Raw genomic sequence first — 10,304 nt, forward strand, 5'->3', positions numbered from 1 at the left:
CCGACGCTCAAGTTAGGCATGTGTTATGGAGCCTTAGCTCTCAAGAAAGTGATTTTATTATCACAGCAGAGTATTTTCCAGTATGAATAGAACGTAAGTGGAACGTACCTAGCTTTTAGCCTTGGCCTTGTATTTATAGGTTATCACAAGCCTAATAAAATATAAACAGACTTACCTTAAACAGATTTACCTTAAAATTTGGTCGGTTGCTCATAAAATATCTTTAATCAGATATTTTATCCAATAACTTAAATGATGGCCCAATTGTGGCCCAACACCTTTTAACCTGGTTTGACCTAGGTGACGAACGTTGTGGCCCAATATCCTTTAACCTGGTTTGTTGACGAGCATTTCTATAGTAGAGTTGACGAGTGTTGCTATAGTAGATAGACCGATCGGTCTTTGATGCTAACCGTTCGGCCTAGATATCATAGTATACATAATGCCCCCCAAGTTCGAGTTAACCGTTCGGTTTTATGGACGGATTAACTATAGGACTTCTTAGTGACTTTCGGTGTGGAAGTTCTTTATTGCACACCGTTTTGTAAGGAAGTTTGGGAGGAGGATGGGAGGAGGATCCGGCGGCCCCCTTTATCACTGTTGTTTGACATTGTGAAGCCTTGATAGGATAGCTTCAAACACTTTGACGTGCTCTTTATTCATACTTTGAATTTGTTGGAAGTACTTTGTACCTGTAATGTTAACGACTTGTGTGTTTATACTTTTGTGTTTGAAGACATATATTTGGTAATTACCTGTTATTGAGCGTTGTTGTTTCCTTGATGTTCTTATGACCGTCCGGCAGAGTTTGCATCCCCCGTCTGGTTCCATAATAGGTAGATTTCCCTTATACTGGCGTGCGCTAGGTGTTCTTGGGCGAACATGACCTAGAATAGGGGGGTGGCCCCTAGGTTTGCTAGGTGTTCTTATGGCGAACATTTCCCAGAGGGAGTGTATCCCTACATTTAATGTGCTTGGGTGTTCATGACCCAAAGGGAGTGTATCGCTATATTTAATGCTCTTGGGTGTTCATGACCCAAAGGGAGTGTATCCCTATACGCAATAGGCTTGGTGCTTGGGCGAACCTGTCCCAAGTCTATAAGTATTTCCCTGGTTGAGTGCCTCAGTAGGAACATTCTCTAGCGTCCGCTCTTCTAATTTGAATGCAAGATGTGATTATCCGCACTAAAGAAATATAACAATTCAAATTTTACACGGTGAGAAACAAAGTAGTTAAACAAACCAATTGCTATAAGGCCGAACGATCAGTCGAGTAAGACCGCTCGGTCTTCGGTTGAATGTTTTGGACTAAACTCAAGATTCCGTATTAGGATGTGTCATGGCCGGCATGTACTTGCTTTAGTGCTTTGTGACCTCAGGCCATGGGAGGCCGAGCAGTGGAGGCCGAAAGGGCGAATACCTTGTGAGGCCGAATGACCAAAAGGTGGAAGGTTTCACATTTGACGCCAAATTTGGCTAAGTACCTGAGGCAATGAAAGGCCAAACGGTTGAGGCCGAAGGGCCGAATGGCCTAAGACCTGTTAAGCCGAATGGCCGAGTACCTTTGAGGCCAAATGGTTGAATACCTATGAGGCCGAATGACCGAGTACTTTTTAGGCCGAATGGCCGAATACCTGTGAGGACGAATGGCCTAAGGCTTGAACACTTGAAGCCATGGAAGGCCGAGCAGTTGAGGCTGAAGGACCGAATGACCTAATAGTTGAACACTCGAAGTCATGGAAGGTCGAGCAGTTGAGGCCGAAGGGCCGAATTCCTGTGAGGCCGAATGACCTAATAGTTGAGGCCGAAGAGCCGAATACCTTTAAGGCCGAATGGCCTAATAGTTGAGGTCGAAGGGTCGAATACCTGCGAGGCCGAATTATCGAGTAGCTTTGAGGCCGAACGGCCAAAGAGTTGAGGCCAAAGGGTCGAATACCTGTGAGGCTGAATGACCTAATAGTTGAGGCCGAAGAGCCGAATACTTGTAAGGCCGAATGACCGAGTACCTATGAGACCGAATGGCTAAGTAGTTGAGACCGAGTGGCCGAATAGTCGAGGCCAAGTGGCCAAATACCTGAGGCCGAATGGCCGAGCACTTGTAATGCCGAATGGACGAGCACCTCTAAGGATGAATGACTGAATACCTTTGAGGTCGAATGAACGAGTACCGTTTGGTGACTCGAGATGATAATCTCCAAGTTGACCAAATGATTATATATATGGTTATGGTTAATTTGAAGTGTAAAAATTTGCCAGTTGAAGGAGCTCGACACACTAAAGGGGCGGCAGATGATGCAGAGGCTGAACTGAATGGCGCGGCTGATGACGCGGGTGCTGGACCGGATGGTGCAGGGGGCGTAGATCCGGAATAGTCGTATGAGGACCGCCGAAAGATAGCGTAGGTCCAACTTTCTCTGGCGCCTTGGATAAGGGCCTATAGGCGGTGCTAGAGGATGTCCTGGTTGAAGACGGCGGCGGATTGCGGCAATGCCGACGGAGGCCCTATGGAGGAGAGATCGGAGGAGGACATGAAAGCCTCTGTAACAGAGAAGTTATCGTCTGTTCGGAGATTCATCCACTCGCTGACGCTGAGTGGTTGATGATGCTGGTGACTGAGTAGTGGTGATTGGAGTTTGGCGTTGCACTTGAAACAGATAAGGCACCAGGACCTTTTTTTCTTTTTCTTAGAATAATACCAAATTAGGCATCATGATGTGCCAGAGGGGTTGCCTTTCTTCTGTGCGGCACAATAAAGAAAGAGTTGAGTATTTAAATAAACAAAAAGTAGTAAATCAGTATACCCAAGTGCTGAGGTAATCCCAGATAATAAAATAATATTTTAGTTCTTTCAAATGATTATGAATTGGATCAATAGGTATTCGTTTAATGCATATAAACATTATTTTAATTCACATGAATCAAGAAAAGCAAGAAGAAGACCAAATCCTATAATACATATATCTTCTAGTGAACTGAACCAGATTAAGGATATTACACCCAAATTAAAAAGCAAATTTAAGTGGGAGGGAGAGGCTATGGTGGTGTCGCGAGAAAGATGAGAGATGGCCTTGAAGTGGCGGTTGATCGGGCCACGACAATTGATGCCGGATACTGGCTCCGATGTGGAAGCGTGTCGTCGCACATTTTCATTACTTCAACAGCTGCTTCTTTATACTCAGAAAAAGATTGGTTAAAGCAAAAAATTTACAATAAAGGAAAATAAAGTAAAGACTTCAAACTTTTCTATCAATGTCGTCACCCTTGGCGTTGATGACGTGCCGACGGTGACCGGCGAGGACCGTAGTGGATTGGTAGGAGTTTGGTTGACATGATGATGCTGAAACTCATTCCTTGTTTGGTTCCTTGCGGTTTCAGTGGGATGCCGCTCGACCCCAGGTGGGCACTAACATGTTTCAGTAAAGATATAAGAAACCGGAAAATTAACCTTGCGGACGTGTCTTTATCGCCTTTGGATGTCGATGTCGCTCGCTTTCCTGCAATATAGGTCGCTTGTTTATCCTTGGATGAGTCGCTTGTGCTTCTCCGATACGCATTGTTCGTTCTCCTTCACTGTCGGAGGGGAATGTAGTTGTAGAAGACACTCCGACGCTCTAGTTAGGCGTGGGTTATGGAGCCTTAGCTCTCAATAAAATGATTTTATTATCACAGCAGAGTATTTTCCAGTATGAATAGAGCGTAAGTGGAACGTACCTGGCTTTTAGCATTGGTCTTGTATTTATAGGTTATCACAAGCCTAATAAAATATAAACAGATTTACCTTAAACATATTTATCTTAAAATCCGGTTGGTTGCTCATAAAATATCTTTAATAAGATATTTTATCCAATAACTTAAATGTTGGCCCAATTGTGGCCCAACACCTTTTAACCTGGTTTGACCTAGGTTACGAACCCTGTGGCCCAACATCCTTTAACCTGGTTTGTTGACGAGCGTTTCCATAGTAGAGTTGACGAGTGCTGCTATAGTAGATAGATCGATCGGTCTTGGATGCTAACTGTTCGGCCTAGATATGATACTATACAATTTTTTATTTAATAATAATAAATTATATATTAGTTTCAAATTCTGTTATAAAAAATAAATATATAATACAATTTTTTTCTTCTATATTTATAAAAACTTAATATATAAAAGATTCATAAAATAAAAAATGCTAATTATTAAATTAATATTTCACTATTTTTTTTAAGAAAGAGAATAAGGAGAAATGAGAACACAAATAATGACTTTTTGTGTTTAATTACTTTTTCTAGAAACAAAAGAAAACAAAATTTATGAGAGTTTGGAATGAATACAATATGTGATAAACAAAAAAATGGAAGAAAAAAAACATTGTCTTAATAAATTTTTATCCTTCTAATCAATTCATAACTGAAAAATTTTTAAAAAGTTGGAGTGGTCATGGCTGCACCACCTCCTTTAGGGGTTGCATATATACTTAACACTACAGTAAAGAAGGACATTATCGACGACTATAATCCATTGTCGACAGCTTAGCGACGATCAGATGACCGTCGGTAAATCCCTTGTCGTTAACCATTATCAACGGCCTTTCCCCTTCGGTAATTACCGAAGGACAAAAGCCTTCGGTAATTACCGAAGGGCGAAAGCCTTCGGTAATTACTGAAGGGCGAAAGCCTTCAGTAATTACCGACGGGTAGAAACCTTCGGTATTTATCTGCAATGTATTTTTTTTAGCTGTTTTGGTTTAGTGTATTGTTGACAATCTACACTTGAAAGGTCTATTAACAATGCTAATAAACATGGAGCATAAAAGGTCTAATTACTTTAACTTTTCATTGGTTTTGTAAGGTTGAGTACTTGTTTTTTAAGGCATTTAAAGGAAGAATTATGTTGTATTATTTCTCTCAAATTTTGGTAAAAATTAGTTTTAGTCCTTTCATGTTTTGGTGGATTTTAAACTTTGTCGTTAGGGATTAAATTGATCAAATTTCAAAATTTACAAAAGACCAAAACTACCAATTTTAAAATATAGTGACAAACCAATTTTGACTAAAACATGAGTAACCTAAAACACATTTTCTCAGCAACGAAGGCTAAAAAATTAACTAAAATTCTGAATCTTAGTACTAACCTTATAAAACTAATATATGGCCATTAACAGATCCAGAGGCTTTCCAAATGATTTGTTGTATTCTAATCTAACACATTAGTCACTCTAATTTATTCATTGACTAATAGCCAAAATGCTTTACTTTTAAGTATGAATTTGGTTTAAAGTTAGAGGATAAAAAGGGCAAACAAGTTTTGAATTCATTTATATATCCCCTTCAACTGATATAGACATGTACTAACAATACTAATTATGCATTCAATTGAGCAAGGTGAAGATAAAAGTAGATAGATCATTTTGAAAATATTATTACAACAAGCACATAGACCATCTTGAAAATACTGTTTACAACTCTTTTGGCCATTTCCACAACACTTATTTTCTCACTACCGTAAATTCTTGTTCTATGATTTTGTAGATCATTGGTTTTCAAGTTCAAGTAAAAGAACTTACAGTAGAAACAATCGATTATTACATTTGATTTGGAGTTGTGATGTAATGTGGACTTAGATATACTTACCTTTAAAATTGAATGAACATACAACACAATTCTATGCCTTCTTGAATTTTCCTCTTTGTTTGATAGTCTAATTGCAAGTATACCAACAGGCATCAAGAACCCCATTCGAAGCCTACAGGCTCTTTATTTGATAGTCTTGGACTCATCTTAACTTATCACAGAAGAAAAAGAGTTAGCTTCAGAGACAGAACTCACATTTAATAAGCAAAGGATTTAATTTAATAAACAAAGGATTTAACTTGCAAGATTGGAAATTAGGCAAGGGGGAAAAATGAACAGATTATGCTGCTAACTTTCTTGAATAAAAGTTCAGAATATGGAATTTGATGAAATACCCTACCTTAATGTGGTTATTATCTTTGGTTCTTGAAGGGCTGCTAGTAATTTTCTGGTGCTCTTGGGATGAACCAACAAGGGGAAACATGATGAATACAGGAGAAGAATGAAAGAAAAAAGAAATGAGCTTTTGTTGAACTCCCATTCTCCCAAGTGCAAATTCAAACTCAATCTCAATCTCAATCTCAATCTCAGACTCCAATTCCAAATTTTTACTTTTAGCTCATACATATGCAAAGTAAATTTCATTTTTTTTTTCATAATTAATTATAACAAACCTCATCGATTCAATCTTGGATTCAAAAGACACTTGCAGATTATCATAACAGCATAAATAGGTGACCAAAACAAATAGTTCAGAAATACAGTGTAGGGTAAGGTAAAGTCGAGAAAGTACCTGTGGGGAAAAGTGGAGTACTTAGTCATTGGCACCTTCACGATGTTCCTCCTAGCATTGGAGGCGGACTTCTGAACGGCGGCGACAACTTCCTTGGCCTTGCTAACTCCGACGTCGACTTGGTCCTTCTTGTCGCTGAGAATGACGACAACTCTAAAGCGCAACTGCTTCCCTCCCTTAACAACCTTCGTCACCCTCCTCACTTGGACCACCCTCTCTTCGAACTCATCATGGACCTTCGCCTTCTTCGTGCCGGACCCGAACCTCGTGTTATGCGGACCCGAACCCCGTGTCATACTTCACCATGGTGTCTGTTTCAAAGACGTCATTCCCGAGCATGGAAACGCTGCTAAAGGCGAGGCCGTAGAGCTCCACGTAGGCTGCGACAATCTCGTCCTCCGTCTCGAGGGGGCCATCGTCGAAGGAGGGAGGGGCGACAAATCCCTCTGGAGGCTTTTGGGGGTTGACGTTGTCGAAGAATGAGGTGTCGATGTCATCAGAGGGTTTGCATTTGACGCAGAGGAGGGAAGGGTGGTGTTGGGGTTTGGCGAAGAGGAGGGAGACGGTGTGCGACGGCAAAGGCAGGAGAGAGAAGCTGGAAGAAGCGGGAAGTGCGAAAAAATGGCCACCATTGAACGAGTGAGATTAAGGTTAAGAGGTTTTCTTTTGGGGGGGGGGGGGTGCAGGAGGGCGACGGGGGAGAGAAGCTTTCATAATACTGAATTTGGGAGAATGGGATAGCGAAATCCCAAGTTCTAATTTCACTAAATTAAACCTTACCGAAGGGCGTATTCCTTCGGTACTGTCACTGCCCAATTACCGAAAGACAAAAAAGACCGTCGGTATTAATCCTTCGGTAATAAGCATATTTCTGGTAGTGTAAGGATAATGATACTTTGACACTAGTATTTGACAAACTATTGCATCATACATGTGTCGCGATTTTATTGGGTCATGTTGAAAGTGTTTTAAAAAATAGAAAATGAGGTGAAAATTTAATGACTAGAGAGTTTTTGTTTTCGCGCACTAGTACAAAACAACATATAACGTCTATCGTGGAAAGTGTTTTAAAAAATGTGGAAAGTGTTTTAGAATATATAAAAAATAGAAATTTTCAATCTCCCGTTCAAATTTTTATTGAATTCAACAACATTTTGACGTCTAAAGCAGGGACATTCGACGTTTTATATCATTTTACATCGAATTACAATTTAAAATTTAATAATTACATTTATTTACAAAAATATCACCGGTTATTTTTAACGTGTGACATATACATTGTTTTTGTACTAGTGCACGAAAACAAAAACCCTCTACTTCAATTTCCACCTCATTTTCTATTTTTTAAAACACTTTCCACATGGCCCAATGACATCGCGACATTTATATGGTGTCAAAAGTTTGTCAAATTCTGGTGTCCAAAAATCATTATTTTATACTTAATTGGTCTCTATAATTTCTTCATCGTTTGGAGACAAAAAGAACTAATGAATATAGTGTTGAGGTGTTGAATGACGAGTTTGATTATGAAATCATTTTAGTATTGTTTGACTAAAGAGCGGAATAGGTTATTATCATCAAGCTATATTGTAATGGAAAATTATTATGTTTGAAAAAGGTGTATATCATATATGAATAAAAAAAATGAGATATTCAATGCATTAAAACAAAGGTTAAAGAATTAATGTGACACATACTGCACAAGAGATGTGTTTACCGGTTTTATTACTCCGTCTCATGTTTTCTCTGATATTTGTCACATAATTGTTCAATGAAACGGTTGTTGAAATAGCAAAGAAACAAGTGCATGTTGGTGCAACGTTAACATACTGGATTAAGACATTTATCTGTCTTACCATTTCTCTCTCAAAGTTATTAAATTCAAATTCAAAGTTATTATAATTCAAATATTTGATTAAAAAAATAATTTTTCTGACTTACGTGTGTATATGTTAGTGAAGACAAGTAATCACATGCACAAATATGTGATACCGACCAAGACCAGCAGCAACTTTGACTCAGCTTCATGAAAAATGAATATTTAAATTGATTAAAATATTTTAACTAGCCCTTTCTATATTTTCAACTTTGAATAAAATAAACTGTAATGAGTAATAATAAAATAATCTTTAGTAACATAATAAATTAATGTCATATGATATTCCAGACGGAGAGCATCTTTGTGTTTGTTTTAAGGGGAATTCTTTGATTTTCGTGAGTAAAATGCTAACAAAGAAAGCTTGCATATTTTAATAACATTTTATTGAGTTTCAAATTTTGATTAAACATTCGAGTGATATAAGTTGTTCTAACGCAATTATTATAGAGACGAAACTTTCAAATTAATAAATGTTTTACTTAGTTGAAAATGAAAAGTTCCAAATTTGAATGAGAAGTTTAAGTTCAACCATAAAACATTTATATATTTTGTTTTGAACTTTAAATGAACAGTATCAGATCCGTATCAAAGTAACACAGCAGGAAACCATAAAGAAGAACTTTAAATAATTAAAATATCGATTGAACATTTGATACACGTAAACTATTATATTTAATCCTTATCGACACAATTATTCCTATATCAGATCCTTTTTTTTTTCAAATACTAGTTTGTCGTCTTATGTAGAGACAGAGCAATTTTCTTCTTTTGTATCTTCTTTCTAACTTGCGTGTTAATCCAACTAACATAACTGTGATATTAGTTTGTTTTACTGTTCATATATACATCTCTTCTGTAATACTTTTAGCAGTTGTTAATGAAAAATAAATCTCAGTTTTCTCTCTCTCTTTACATACACTTTTCTCTCTGCATAATTCTGTAAAATATGTTAAGAGGCTAACAGTGGTATCAAGAGTTAGGTTGTGAGATCTGGTGAAGAGTTGTAAAGCCCAAGAAGACGTTTCAAGAAGAGAAAACTCGTGGAGTAGTGATGGCTGGAATGATTCACAGCAACCTGCCAGTGTTTGATGGCAAAGGCTACGACGCTTGGTGCATTAAGATGGACGTGATCCTTGCTTTCCAAGAAACGGATGAAATTGTCAAGAAAGGTTTCAAAGAACCTTCGAAGGGTGATTCAGAAAAGGTGAATAAATTGTACAAAGAGAACAAGAGGCTGGACTACAAAGCACGAATGTTGTTGCACCAGTGCATATTTGCGACAATTTTCCAGAAAGTATCGAAGGCTGCCACGACAAAGGAAGTGTGGGATATACTGCAAAAGGGCTATGACAACTCTAGAAAGGTAAAAACGATCAGGTTGCAATCTCTACAAAGACAGTATGAACTTCTGAGCATGGGAGACCAAGAAACGGTTGTGGAGTACGTTGGAAGAATCCAAATCATGGTGAATGTGATGAGAGCTTGTGACAAGATCGTAAAAGACAAGAAGATTGTTGAGAATGTAAGGATCTTGAAACGATGAGAGTGAAAGAGTTGTAGAATTCCCTTGAAGCTCATGAGCAGAGATTAATTGAAAGAAAGATTGCAAAAAAGGGTGTGATTCAAGGCCCAAGTCAAGCCTTGCAAGCTAGAAATAATCAAAGCTTCAAGGGCCGTGGAGCTGGAAGGGGCAGAGGTCGATCACGAGGTGGACAAACTCGAGGTAGAAATGTCAAACACTCTGAACAAACTGTGGAAGATAATGGCAGCGAGCAAAAGGAGGGAAAAAAGAGAGGAGGAAGGCAATCTAGAGGCAGAGGCAGAAAAGGCTATGATAAAAGAAACTTTCAATGCTACACCTATAACAAATATGAGCACTATTCTTTAGAGTGCTGACACAACGAATCCATGAAGAAAATTAAGAATGATGAAGCGACTAATCTTGCACAAGACACATGTGATTCAGAGTCTGATCATGTGTTATTAATGAGCAAAGTGGAAGAGGCTGAAGTAGATTTTTTTTGGAGGTTGATGCGGGACATGTGTGGAAAAGAACAAAACTGCGCACTAGACAGGT

At 38.4% G+C, this 10,304-nt stretch overlaps 1 pseudogene; it reads right to left on the reverse strand.

The window, feature by feature from the left end:
* Window positions 1-2,446: 2,446 nt before the first annotated feature.
* LOC124841227 (uncharacterized) lies at window positions 2,447-9,922 on the reverse strand (annotated as a pseudogene).
* Between the last annotated feature and the right edge of the window lie 382 nt (window positions 9,923-10,304).

Source organism: Vigna umbellata, chromosome 8 (genome assembly GCF_029865625.1).
Source record: "Vigna umbellata cultivar VRB3 chromosome 8, Vumbellata_1.0, whole genome shotgun sequence".
Classification (NCBI taxonomy): domain Eukaryota; kingdom Viridiplantae; phylum Streptophyta; class Magnoliopsida; order Fabales; family Fabaceae; genus Vigna; species Vigna umbellata.